Source organism: Cryptomeria japonica, chromosome 10, assembly GCF_030272615.1.
Source record: "Cryptomeria japonica chromosome 10, Sugi_1.0, whole genome shotgun sequence".
Lineage (NCBI taxonomy): Eukaryota > Viridiplantae > Streptophyta > Pinopsida > Cupressales > Cupressaceae > Cryptomeria > Cryptomeria japonica.
This window is the reverse complement of record NC_081414.1, coordinates 878,882,421-878,896,940: the sequence shown is the minus strand read 5'-3', so window position 1 is coordinate 878,896,940 and position 14,520 is coordinate 878,882,421. Positions and strand designations below refer to the sequence as shown.

At 36.3% G+C, this 14,520-nt stretch overlaps 2 non-coding genes across 2 annotated transcripts; one reads left to right on the top strand and one right to left on the bottom strand.

The window, feature by feature from the left end:
- Positions 1 to 11,918: 11,918 nt before the first annotated feature.
- TRNAW-CCA (transfer RNA tryptophan (anticodon CCA)) lies at positions 11,919 to 11,990 on the top strand. Its single transcript has one exon. It is a non-coding gene; the product is annotated as a tRNA-Trp (tRNA).
- Positions 11,991 to 12,150: 160 nt separating this feature from the next.
- Positions 12,151 to 12,223, bottom strand: TRNAA-AGC (transfer RNA alanine (anticodon AGC)). The gene has a single exon. It is a non-coding gene; the product is annotated as a tRNA-Ala (tRNA).
- Between the last annotated feature and the right edge of the window lie 2,297 nt (positions 12,224 to 14,520).

Below are 14,520 nucleotides of genomic sequence, written 5' to 3'. Positions count from 1 at the left end.
CTTCCAAACCACTATAAACAACTGTATTCATGGTGAAAACTATGGATAACGTGTGCTGATTAGTTCATACCGACACTGTGTCTCCCCATAAACCCGTTTGATCAAATTTATTTGATCAGTTGTAGGGCGTAACCCCTACCGGCTGGGAGCCTTCTGTATTTATAGAGCTGAAAGTGCCACATGTATGGCCACACGAGCGGATGCCCTTGCTAGCACCTTTTTGTTTTAGAAGCCAAAATCCTTCTAGTTGTTGAGGCAGGAGGTCGGACCTCTGGTAGCAGCCCACACACATACGGTTCTTAGTAGAGACACAAAGTTTTCCACAGGGAGTTTTCGTGGGGACTGATGCTTGGCTGACCCGAGAAGTGAGTGCCGAGGGTGGAGCCAGTGAGGTCAAGCATCTAAGTATCTGCTCTGAATAGCGTAGCCTCGGGGGTAAAACCCCATGTGGGATCAACAACTATTGTCTTGGCCAGCCATAAGAATTGTGCTTGACTTATTTTAAACATTCAAACATTCAAGACCAAACAACAAAACATTGTGTCTTTTGTGTCTTCAAGTGTATGCAAAACAATTTTACATCAAACAACACACTTTTCTTGGAGTCATTTTGAGTCTAGACACTTGCAAACATTGGGTCTTCATCAACATTGTGTCCTCTTGTCATGAAAAACAGTCAAACAGTCAGATTTGGTCACAACAAAACGACTTCACAGATTGGAAAAATTTGCACAAAAATCTCAGAAACGCGTCTGTGTCTAACATAATAGCATCTGTGTTGTATAACCGCGTCTGTGAAGGGCAGAAACGCATCTGTGTTTCCAGAATCAATATTACAATTTGCATAAAAATCTCAGAAACGCGTTTGTGTCTGACATAATAGCGTATGTGTTGTATAATCATGTCTGTGAAGGGCAGAAATGCGTCTATGTTCCCAGAATCAACAGTGTATTTTACAAAAATATCAGAAGCGCGTCTGTGTTAAACAGAACCGCGTCTGTGTCAGAAAATCGCGTCTGTGAAGTATACAAGTGCGTCTGTGTTCAAAATTGAAAAACTTTTATAGTCCAGCAAACAAACACAGTTAGTTTCGGAATTCTTGAGCTTCCTAGGTCATTTCTCTAAGGTTCATCTAGCATTCAACTTGTCTTTGGGTCTCACACAGTCCATCATTGCTTTACACCTCACATTGCATTCACATTTGTCTAAACTTGAGTCAAACTTGCTTGTCCTCATCATACTTTGTCAACAAACTACATACATACAACATTTTGCTAAGTGGTCCCTCATCAAGGTCTATCACCTTTGGGTCTCATTTGGTCTTACTTATAGTCAAGGTCAACTTACCTCATCAAGAGAAACTATCCTCTCTTTGGAAGTCACACCTACTCTACTACATACATACTTGGTCTTACACTTTGGACATTGCAAGTACACCTCAGATTCATTTACATTCCATCCATTTCTTGGTCTTCCATACTTTTTTCTATTTTTCATCTAGTCTCACACATCTCGGTCAATACCTAGTTCATGGTTGAAACCCGTCTTCAAAAATCTAGAAGAGAAACTAAAGAGGCTCAAGAGTCTGCAAACATGAGTTCTTATGAGTATGACAATGATATCTTTTTCAATTCCGATCATACTACATTACCTGACATGGATGCCTATAGAAACATTCCAAATGTTGAGAACATGGACACTACAAACAACAATGCTACACATAATGACAATATGGACAACTTTTCCGTACATTCAGCAGATGTGGAAGAATCCATTATGAATCCCCATTTCAATCAATTGGTTGAGGAAATAATGAGGAGGGATAGACAATACTTCTTAAAAATGATGGCACAAAGTGGAGCCAAGATACCTCATGATTTTGACATCTCAAATAATGGAAAATCGACCTTTGCAACAACCTCACTCCAACATGGATCAAAGGAGGCCTAATAGTGGAGGCAATAGAGGACCACATATGGTACCTGAATCACCATCATCTTTGTTTCAAAAACTAGAGGTCCCACATACACATGGTCAAGCATATGATACTCACCTTCGCAGACCATTATGGAAGTCTTATGCAGAGAAATATGCTCAATCACATATCAATGCTAAGGATCAAACACCAAAGCAATTGGATATTCAAAGGCATGCTCAAAATTTGGACACAAGGAAACCCCGTGTCAAATTTGGGGGCAACACATTAGAACATGACATGCCTGTAGAGTATGGTATACATGGACAAAGCAGATATTTCATTCTTCAACATGAATCTATACCAAGTGGTCCATATATGCAGCATCACTATAGACCTCCTCCATATGAACATGTGTATGATCAATATCATCCATATATGCAACATGCTCCTCCTCCAATTGGTGCCTCAAGCATGGGGTACGGTCCAAGAAGTCAATCTCCACCTAAGAGCAATTTGGAGCAACAAATCAAGGACTTACAAAAGAAAATGGAGGACATAAATACACCAAAGCCAACATACACAATGAGAGACATATGTCCTTATCCATTTGACAAGAGCATTCCAATGCCTCCTTTTCCTACACACTTTGTGACACCTAAATTCGATAAGTATAGAGGAAAAGGGGATCCTAAGGCACACATAAGACAATTTTTCACAGCTTGCATTGAGGTAGCAGCAGAAGAGACATATTTGATGAGATTATTCCCATAAAGCTTAGGTGATCAAGCTATGGAATGGTTCTCCCAACTCCCACCTAGTATTAAGTAATGGGGTGATCTAGCAAAGGCACTTATTCAACATTTCTCCTACAACATAGAGATAGACATATCAGTCACTACCTTGTGCAACACCAAACAAAAGGATGGAGAATCTTTTGCATCGTTTTTACAAAGATGGAGAAATCTAGCCAGCAGATGCTCTTGTGAAATTCCACAAAAACAAATGGTAGAGATGTTCACCCAGAATGTTAACAAAGACATTGGCTATGATCTAAGGAAAGCTTGTTTGTCCACCTTCAAGGACGTCATTGAAAAAGGCTTAGCAACAGAGAAGGTCCTAATTGAACAAGGAGTCATTAAGATATTCAAGGAAAACAAAGATGACTTTAAGGGAAAAGACAAGCCAAGATTTTGGAATAGAAACAAGAACACAGTCAATGATGGTGTTGTTGATGCCAACACAGTGCGACCCAAATTCATTTTTTCTGGATCAAGTTCTACAAACAATCAGGTGAATACTCAAACAACTTCTAAATCACAAAGGAAGTATACCCCATTGGGAGAACCACTTGAGTCAGTTTTCAAAAAGCTAGTGGCAAACAAGGTAATCACAGTTCCATATTTTCCTCCATATGAACCGAAGTTTAAACCAAATTGGTGGAATGATGATGAATATTGTGAATTTCATAAGAGCAAGGGACATAAAACAGGAAATTGTCATCGACTGAAGAACATCATACAAGATCTCATTGACAAAGGTGACATTGAGATTGAAGGGCACTCATCCAATCAAGAACATGAGATGTTTAAGGAACCATTCCCAAAACATGACAAGGGAAAAGCTAAAGCCACAGATGACCAAACCAACTATACCAGAGCAACCTATAACTATGATTCAACCATCAATCACATCTCGATGGACAATTATGTCTCTACCATTATCATCAAGGACAAAACCCCTGAGAATTCTACCCAGAGACCCAAGATTGTCTTAAAAGGCGTTGGATCTTCTTCCAAACCTACCTCTAAATGTCATGTTACAACCCATCGAGGTAAAATCACTTTGCAAGGTGCTCTAGCCAAGAACATCGCTTCCTCATCCACCAAACCTGAGTATGACCTTGTAGAACAATTAGGGAAGACACCCGCGCTCATCTCCATTCTTGAGCTCCTACACATATCCCCCGCACATAAAGCTATTCTTGACAAAACCTTGAGAGAAACTGTCATTCCTACTGATCTGAACGTGGACTAGTTTCAAGCCATGGTGGGATACCTTTCCATTCCACACTCCCTTACATTCACAGAAGCTGATGACACCTCCGTAAGTTAGCCACATAATGCACCATTACACATTGAAGCCTTCATTCACAAACATCGAATAAAATGAGTCCTAATAGATGGAGGAGCAGGTCTAAACATTTGTACATTGAGCACAATTAAACAATTGGGATATTCTGATAAAGCTGTGAATTCTACAAATCAAATCACTATCAAGGCATATGATGATGAAGAGCGTTCATCCAAGGGCACAGTCACCTTACCTCTCAGAATTGGGCCAGTTACGAAGGATGTGGTTTGTCAAGTCCTAGATCTAGATCTCACTTACAACATATTGCTAGGGCATCCTTGGATTCATGAAATGAGGGCAGTCCCATCTACATATCATCGATGTATCAAGTTTCCACACAGTGGAGTTGAAGTGACCATCAAAGTTGATCCTAACCCATTCATATATTGCAACAATTTGCGACCTAGATCAGAAATAACAATTCCAGTCAATCGACAAGCTATTCCTTCATCAGCATATGTGGATCCAGAATCATTGAAAACTTCTACAACAAAACAAGCAGAGCTAAAAGAAAAGTTCAAGATTAAAGACATGGGATGTGGTGAGTATATCTTTCATGTTGATCAACTCCCACTATCTCCTAAGGTATTCAGTCAACAGAAACAATCTATAAACAATTTGCAATGCCAAGGAATTGGGTGTGAACCACCTAGTGTTGTCGCTACTAAGTTCGAATGCAAATCTCCTCTAGTGGTGCAAGCATCTCTTGATATCAATAGTCGTAAGAGTGGTTCCAACGAAGAATCTATTGAGTGTATCACCAACCCTCTTGAGAACTCATATAGCCTTACCATTTCATCCACTCATTCCATTTCCACTCCACTCCTAGACTTGGATCAACAAGAATTACAAAAGCCCTCACTTATTGGGGATCAAAAATCAAGAAAAATCTAAAAGTCAAAAATAAAGAAAAGTCCTCCAGTCCAAATCAAAATCAAAAGCTATTGGACTCTACAAAAATCAAAGTCAAGGATAAAAATCTTATGAAGCAAAAAGAGAAAGAGTTGATCTCCCCTAATATCAAAATAACTGGGGGCAAAAGTTCTAAAATTTCAAGTCAAAAATCATACTTGTTGATCCTAAGTCTCCATCATGCTATCCTACTCTCACTTCTTTTTGCAATCATAAGCCTTCATCACTCATCCACTTGTTCCGTAGATCCATTCCCTTCTGGCGATACATCATGGACCTTTAATGGAGCTACCTCAAGGGACTTTGTTATCAGGGATGCCCAAACTTCTTTAGGTGACACGCATACGGGCCTGTGTAGTCCACACACTAGTAATTCTATCTCAATTCCTTCATCAAGGAAGACAGTCACTCGAGATACACACTATTCAGTCAAGGAATGTTGAAGTTACAATCATAAAGTTAAGCCTCGCACTTTTGAGGTAGGTGACTTAGTTCTCAGATAAAATCCCAAAAATCAGCAAGATAGAGAGAAGAAGGGCAAGTTTGAACCAAATTGGCTTGGTCCTTACATCATTACAACAGCATATGGATTTGGGGCATATCAGCTCTCAACTACAGAAGGTGAACCTTTGGAGGATCCTATCAACAGCATGCACCTTCGCAGGTTCTACACATAGCGCTTTGGAATATCCTAATTCAAAAATACAAAAAAATCAAAAATTTCAAAAATACAAAAAAAATCAAAAAATTCAAAAATACAAAAAAATTATAAAACAAAAAAAATCGTTACTTGGTGAAAACCTAGCAAACAGGCGCCTTGTGACACAAAAAACATTGAAAAATAAAAAAAAATAAAGAGAAATAATTTCGTCCAACGGTGAAACCACTTCGGTGGCACCCTGGGCAAGTACCATGGTGAAAACTGGGTCACCAGCGCCATGTGTAGAGACATTGCTCCTCCCTCCTTCAGGATTCACTTTCATCATTTCACTTTGCACACACTCACAACCTATTCGTTCATAATTAACTTACCCATTCCCATCATGGCTTGTTATTGATCTACCCAAGATTGGTTAGCCATTCATAATAAACCTCCCTTTTCACTCCCTTTTCATCCATAATAAATCAGATCCTATTTGTGGCTAAGGCAAATCCTACGTCTAGTGATGGGTGTGGAACTGACAACATCACATGTTTCAAGGAGTACAGTTTCTTACAGCTTTCTTCAGTCTATCCGCGCACAATCCACAATAAAGCAGCATCTGCATCGCCAATCCACAATAAAGTTCCGTCTTCTTTGCAATAAAGTATCAGTTTCACGGATTGAGTCAGTTTCAGATGACACAGCAGCAACAATGGGCTTCAACAAATCAAATCTTTCAGCATACGCAGACAACATATGGTTCAGTGCTATCTATCCTTTCTGTGAAAGTAAACATTGTGACCACAATCAAATAAGACTTATACAAGTGACAAGAGACACTAAACTTGAGGACTACAGTGGATGTTGGTGTCGAGTCTTGGTTTTCTTTTGATTTTATCTTTTCTGGTGACATGTCTTTTAGCTTTTCCAGGATGTCTCTGACTAGAGATTCTATCTCCAGGATGTCTTTGACTAGAAAGGCGACGATGGGGTATCGTCACCTATTTTCTTTTGCTATCTATGGATTGTCTTTTAGTAATGCTATGACTTGTCCAAGGATAGGAGGACACTATGAGTCTAGTATGAACTGGGGCATTCCTTGTTTGTGACTGTCTTATCTCCATGCAAACAGGTATAATGACTTTCTAGGTCAAACATATGCCTTGATTGTCATAGCCTACTTGCCATAATAAAGCTCAAGGATGATAAACACACAAGAAGCTCTTTTACTTTCATATCTTCTATCTTCCATCCCTCTTTCTTGATTGACTTCCATCATCCTTCTCAAGTCTATGTAGCCTACTATCACATGACTGAGTATAATGACACACCAAAAATATTTGCATTTCATGTAGTTGCACCTGCATTACCACATATAAGCATTTCATACATACATATAGATATCACAACTGCATCACATCCTGCACACAACACCTGTTAGCACAATTTACATTTGCAGTATCATATTCATCTGCATTACATACATTCACATTTGCATCATGCATACACATATAAAACATAAAAGAACAAAAAAATAAAAATATTGCATTTCATCATGTGCATCCATATCATAAGCATCACATAGAAACATACATCATGAAACATCTCATCACATAGGTACACATGCATATAGCTGCCACAATGAATCATCTCATATATATATCTAAAAATCATAAGTGTCATGATACAATGATGTCAAACTTATATGGCTACAACCACCCCTTGTGTCGCCCTATCCGGACAGACGAACCCACTGATAACTCCTGCCAACACTGTTGGTAGTGCTAATCCTATCCATGTCATGGTATCCCATGCCACATGTCCCACCCTCATCTCCAGTCCCGGATCCTAGAACACTCATCTAAGGGCATCCCTGTCTCCATCTCGATCATACGGAATCAGCTCCCCATCGATCGGTATCTGTAGAATCATGTATACATCCTCCAGGGTGACTATCATCTCCCCCATTGGCAAATGAAAAGTGCAAGTCTCAGAATGCCACCTCTCCACCAGTGCAGTCAGCAATCCCATGTTCGCCTGAAACTTAGGTACATACAGAATATGTCTCAATCCCATAGCCTCAATAGTCGCTCGGTCCTCGGCCATCAACTCAGGTCGCAACCTCTGAGTCGATGGGAATCTCTCCCGTGAATCCAACATAGGCAAATACTCCTGCAGTCAAGCAAATCAACCATGTCAGTCATCGTGGCATTCAATGTTCATCACAAAATGCTACTTTTTATCTAAGTGCATCTGGCTATCTATCCTAGTGACACTCACTGTTCATCACAAAGTGTCACTATCTATCCTAGTGACACTCATTGTTCATCACAAAGTGTCACTATCTATCCTTGTGACACTCACTGTTCATCACAAAGTGTTGCTATTTATCCTAGTAGTACTCCCTATTCATCACAAAGTACTACGTGTTTGGCACTCCCTATTCATCACAAGTGCTGCTCACATTTGCACTCACTGTTCATCACAAAGTGCTGCTCATATTTTAGTACTCCCTGTTCATCACAAAGTACTATATCTTGGTACTCATTGTTCATCACAAAGTGCCTTGATCTATCCTATCCTAGGGCCTCTGCTTGAATGAATCCTCTTGAGAAGTTTCCTAATTGGCAACGTATGTTCTATCACAGAATTGTCAGTTCTAGCCCTATTTGCAATCCTAGTCTTCCCTAGAGGACCTGCTTGAGTGTATCCTCTCAGCAGCTTATCCAATCGACAGCGTATGTTCATCACAGAACTGCCGATTTGACCTAGAAGACAAAAATTCACATTTTTGAACATAAACGCGCTTTCCTAACATAAACGCGCTTGAAGACTGCATAAACGCGCTTGTTTTACACAGACGTGCCTATGCTCTGCACATACGCACCTGGGCGACACAGACGTGCCTTTTTGGCATAGACACACCTACACATCACATACGTGGCCGCATTTTGCACAGACGCATTTTTCAACATAGACGCGCCTGGCACAAACACAGACGCGCCTCGCGAGCATAGACACGCCTGGCACCAACGCAGACGCGCGTGGGCGTTTTTGACATTTTTTGGACCCTATTCTAAGCACATTTATTACCCTATCTAGCATGCATTAATGACAACAATAAATGCATCAAAGTACAAGGAGGTTTTGTGGTACTTATCGGCTCTCCTGCCTCTGCTAGCCTCTAAAATCGGCGAACGCGATCGAATCTATGAACAAAGGCCATCGCTACTGATTGCTGCTGCTCTATTTCGCTCTGCACTCTGCTCTCATGGATGTGTAGATGACAATGAGGATGTATTTCCCTCGTGGTCTATCTTATAGACTACCCTAGCCCTAGTCCTAGCCCTCGTTTCCCAAGTTAATCTTCACTATCCCGTGACTTTGTCACTTTATCCGATCAGTCCATTCTCTCCCTCTCTTTCTTATCGAGAGATTGTCTGCAATCTTTTCAGACATTTTCATCCAATCTCTCGAGGCGGCATATCATTCCCATCTTGGGGCAACTCTATATCAGTTCATCTTATCTTCTTTGAAACAACGCGACAAGCCGCATTGTCTCAAAGAGGGGCAAAATGTAGACACCAAAAATTGTCCAATCTAATTAAATAAATATTTTATTTATTTAATTATCTAAGCTTAATTCTTCTATTAATTAAATAAATCTTTATTTATTTAATTAATTCATTTATCCTCTTCTAGCCTTATTTCTCATTTAAATAAATACATTTATTTATTTAAATTATCCTTTTCCTAAATTAAATAAATATCTTATTTATTTAATTGATCCCACTTCTTCTATTAATTATATAAATCTTTATTTATTTAATTAATTCATTTACCTTTTCTACCCATGACACATGTCATTCATCTCTTAATTCATACATTACCTACCCCTTTCATTATTTTATTATTTCTTTTACCTACCCTCTAATCATAGCCGACCTCCTTTTACACCTCTCAATCTTACCCTCCATTTCATATAGTGTCTTCTATATAAGGAGATGTTTCCTTCATTATCAACCCTAATCAATCATCCTAACTACTTGATCAATTGACTACTTGGCATATGAGATCCTACTTGCAACCACATTCTGTTCTTTGTTGAGCTCTTGTGCACATAAAATCTGAGAGCAAATATATCAAGCAAGATCAATGGAGATAGGAAGAATGGAGATCCAAACCCTATTGGACATGTGATGGTATAATCTTTGTGATTTCATTTGATTTGCATTATCTTAGGTAATCTTCATATGTTATGGTGGATCTTTGTTGTTGTTAGGCTATTGTTGACATCAATGACAACACTTAACCAAATCCAGCATATTGCCAACACACGTTACACTAGCAATCGGGCCTAGGACCCAAAGAAGACCGACATGTTTGAATCTAATATATAAGCACCTTAAGACTCAGGGGAAGTAGTAGGAGAGTAGTTAGGGAGCAGTTGGTAGGGGAAGCTAGATTTGGCAAATTTTTTATTTAGGATTATTTGTAATGAGCCCATGGTGATCTATGCGCTAGGATGTGGGGACAAAGTTCTAGCATGTAAGCCTTCTATTATGATCAATAAAATCTATATATCTATTTCTTTCATTTTTTATTGTTCTTTCGTGTGTGATTTGGCTGTAAGGTTGTAAAATCCTTTTTGGACCCTCCAACCTTTATTGCATCAATTTATTTGCTTCTTCAATGAAATACTATCTCTTTAAATTTTACATCTCATACCTAGAACAATTGAACTTCTTGATATAGTGATGAAAGGTAGAGGCATTTGTATACAATCTTCTTTATAAAAATACAAAACCTACAATAAAAAAAACCTCCATTATAACTAAAGAACTTTTAACACTAAAGAGAAAATTGTCACTTTCTAAACATAACAATTAGCTTTGATACCAAATGTTGGAAACACGAGGTGAAACTAGACTACTAAGAAATTTAATATGTGCTTTCAAATCTAAAAAAATTTATTGCCCAATTTGATGTTATGTGATTGCACAATCAACATAAAGTTTAAAAATTAAAAATACCATAAGATATACCAAATTCACATGAAGAAATCCTTTCAAAAAAAAAATCACATGGAAAATTTGAGGACATGTATATTGTTATCTTCAAATGAAATTGTACAATAATATAGTAACACCATAATCTCTAAGGAATCTGACATCACCTAGATACTTGACATTGAGCATATGAAACTACTATCTCAAGGCTCAAATTATAGAGAAATGTAAGAGATAAAACCACTTTGGTAGCTTAAACAAGAGGTGGAAAGCACCTACAAAACCTATGCCTCCTATAATAGAAATCCCATAACCATAATAAATAATCATAAAAGATTGCATGGCCTTCACATGTGTCCCTAACTCATAGCCAATGAAAATTGGTCAATCTCAAGTGCTCCATTACTCTCTAATGGCTAAAACCTATAACATGCAAATATCGATGCCTAACGCAAGAAGACATGCAAATGGCATATGCCAACATGCACAACATGCACGTTTGGATGGTCCCTACCTAGTAAGTGGATTCCTAGAAGGAATATTCTTTCAATATACTATGCAACCATCACCGAACATGTGTCAATCTATATGAATGTAATTACAATGTCATAGGCAAATATTAAATATGTTTTGTTATACATGACCCTAGGCATCCAAATACCCATTCCAAGGATCATGGTGACACATGAAAATGACTTAGGATTGCAAGGTCAATGTCACATATCCTAACATTCATCAAGTATCTCTTCTAGTTAAACTTACAAACATATGATGTTAAGAAAATATTTTCTTTCTTTTGAATGATAAACTTTTTTAGAAAGATGTAATTCTTTAAGATGCATGTATAACAAATATTTAATATTATTTATAACTTAAATTCTCTACAAACTATAGAAAGTGCGAAGTCAAAATAATTCTTATGAAAAAAAAGGTGAGTTTATAATTTGTAGGAAATAGATATGATAGTTGATCATATATCTAAACATCAAATGAGATGACTAGTGCAAGCCAAGGAAAGTTAGAATCGACGATCATACAATCCCACCATCGAAATCTTAAAAATAGAAAAGAAAAAATAAAGATGAAAAATTAGCCAATATTTCTAAACATCAAATCTAGAAAGTCTATTTTAATTAGAAAATGGAAAGGACCGCCCACAAACAATATCACTGTTACAACTTTATGGATAAAGCTGAGAACGGTCTGGCCTTCCATATTTTGATTCATTTGAAATTTTTGTAGCTGAGGACCTTAATCGAAATACGTTATAGAAAACTACAAAATTTGAGAATATTGATACATCAAAGGATCTGTGGCGCAATGGTAGCGCGTCTGACTCCAGATCAGAAGGTTGCGTGTTCGATTCACGTCAGGTTCATTTTTTAATTTTGAAGTGGCGCCCATTCCTGAGAACCAGGGAGGGAGGGAAAGACTTTGTATGCGCTAATATTTCGTTGCTCGGCCCCAAGGGTATCTACCTAGATACACGTACGTCTATGAACAAGAAGAAAAAAAATAAATTGAAATATACAATAATTTGGAGATGCGGGGTATCGATCCCCGTACCTCTCGCATGCTAAGCGAGCGCTCTACCATCTGAGCTACATCCCCTGTTTCTTTAAATGCATTGAATGTTTTAAATTGAGAATAAAACTATGAAACGTAATGGATAGTCAGATAGGAATCGGCAAGTCAGTTTTATGATTTTTTCTTTTTATAAAATTCATTTTAATATTGATGTTGACCTTTTGCTATGTATATGTTTCTCCGAGTTTTAAAAAAATATAATATAATCAGAGAATTTTATCTTAATTTGGTTTAAGGTCTTTTAATAAATTTTTATTAGAAGATTTTAGTGTTAAATTGATAGGAAGGAATAATTTTTAAAAAATATTTATTTCATGTAATCTTTTGAATGTTAATAATGGATGTATATTTGTGTAAATATTGTTAAAGATTCAGAACTTTCTAACATCATATATTTTATTTTTTCAAAACTTTTATAGATGCTAAGGTTAGATTAGTATTAAGAGAGTATTTTGATTCATAGTAATAATTTATAGTTGAGATAATGTCATTCTCAAGTCTAATATATCAGCACTCATAAATCAATTCTTCGTAAACAATAAATTTCAGTAATGGTACATGCATCCACAATGTACCTATAGATCTACATCAATAATGTTAGATAGGCATTGCTAGACTTATTTCATTTTTGCTAGATCAATGCATTTTTTTGTTATGAAAATTCAAATGTATAATCTTGTCAAACCCAAGTTGAAGAATTTTGGTATTTGTAATAAACAATAAGATACTTGCTAAAACAAACTGAAAACATTGCAAAAACTAACAAACAAAATAAAAGATTAATAGGGAAGGTCCAATTAAATATTATTTTGACAATCAAAGATGCCTTGTCCTACCTACACTTCTTATTAGAGCCTATTATTTTTCAGGGAGATGTGAAATCCACTAGCACTTTATTGGATGAGAATGTGTGAGCAAAAGTGGAGTATTGTAGACATTAAAATAGGTTCAAAATTAAATGAAAAACAGTATTGTAGACATTAAAATTTTGTGATAATAATTATTGATTAAGAGAAATCATAATAATGACAAATGCATTTAAAAAATGACACAATAATTCTAAATTATTTAAAAAATATAAAACTTGTCTTTGTATGTAGGAATTGGATTGACTTCAAAGTCACAAAATAAAAATTATATGTTTTAATGAACATAATTTATTTAGGCCAAAAGCATTTTTAGGTGGTTTTGTAGAATCCTTTAAAATGTTGTTGTGAAGTTTTCTAATAAAATTTATTTCCTCATTGATTTGTATTCCATCACAAGTATCTTCTTTATTCTACTTCCAAGTTAAGGCATGTTGGAGTATCTTCTCTCCACAATTTAATTGAATTTACTCTATATGAAACAAACCAAGATAGTTGAAATAAGTAATTAAGTGGATTTTTTTTGTTTGTGTTCCATTTTGTCAAACCATTCTTTGATGGTGAAATGGTCAAACAAGATGTATATTTCTAGGAATTCATTTTGAAATTTTGGGTGTGGGTGGTTTTGTAGAATTCTTTAAAATGTTGTTGTAAAGTTTTCTAGTAAAATTTATTTCCTTATTGAATTTTATTCCATCACAAGTATCTTATTTATTCTACTTCCAAGTTAAGACATGTTGGAGTATCTTTTCTCTGCAATTTAATTGAATTTACTCTATATGAAACAAACCAAGATAGTTAAAATAACTAATTAAGTGGATGTTTTTTTGTTTGTGTTCCATTTTGTCAAACTATTCTTTGATGGTGAAATGGTCAAACAAGATGTATATTTGGAAAAAATCGTTTTGAAATTTTGAGTGTGGTAGCAAATCTATAAAGTATAAAAACTATGACAATCTAAATCAGAAGTTGACTATATAGAAATGACCTATAGCTAGAAACGATAGTTTGAGATTGGTGTTGTAAGTGTTAGAACTTAGTTTGAAAGGAGAAGGGTGAATATTGGATTAAAATTTCGGTGTTTTCGATGCGATTTGGCTAAAAGGAGTCATCGAAAACCTGGTAAAATACATAAATTTCATGGCTTGATGTAAGGTCTCAAAATCGAAATGCTAAGACAAGGTTAACTAAGCTTAAGCAAGTTGCTCACAGATTTAACATTTTATCAAGGACTTCTACAATTATATATATATGGTTATTATTATTTTTTACAAAGTTTTGATTAGAAGAGGGATCTATTTTTATTAATTATAATTCTTAATTTTTACAGTTAATTCTAAAAAATTTGAGAGAATAAAAAGGGTGGAAATCTTATTTAAATTATACGTTCACATTATATTATTAATTTTTTTTGTAAAGTTAAATTTGATTTTCTTTTTTATAATTGATAGAGAA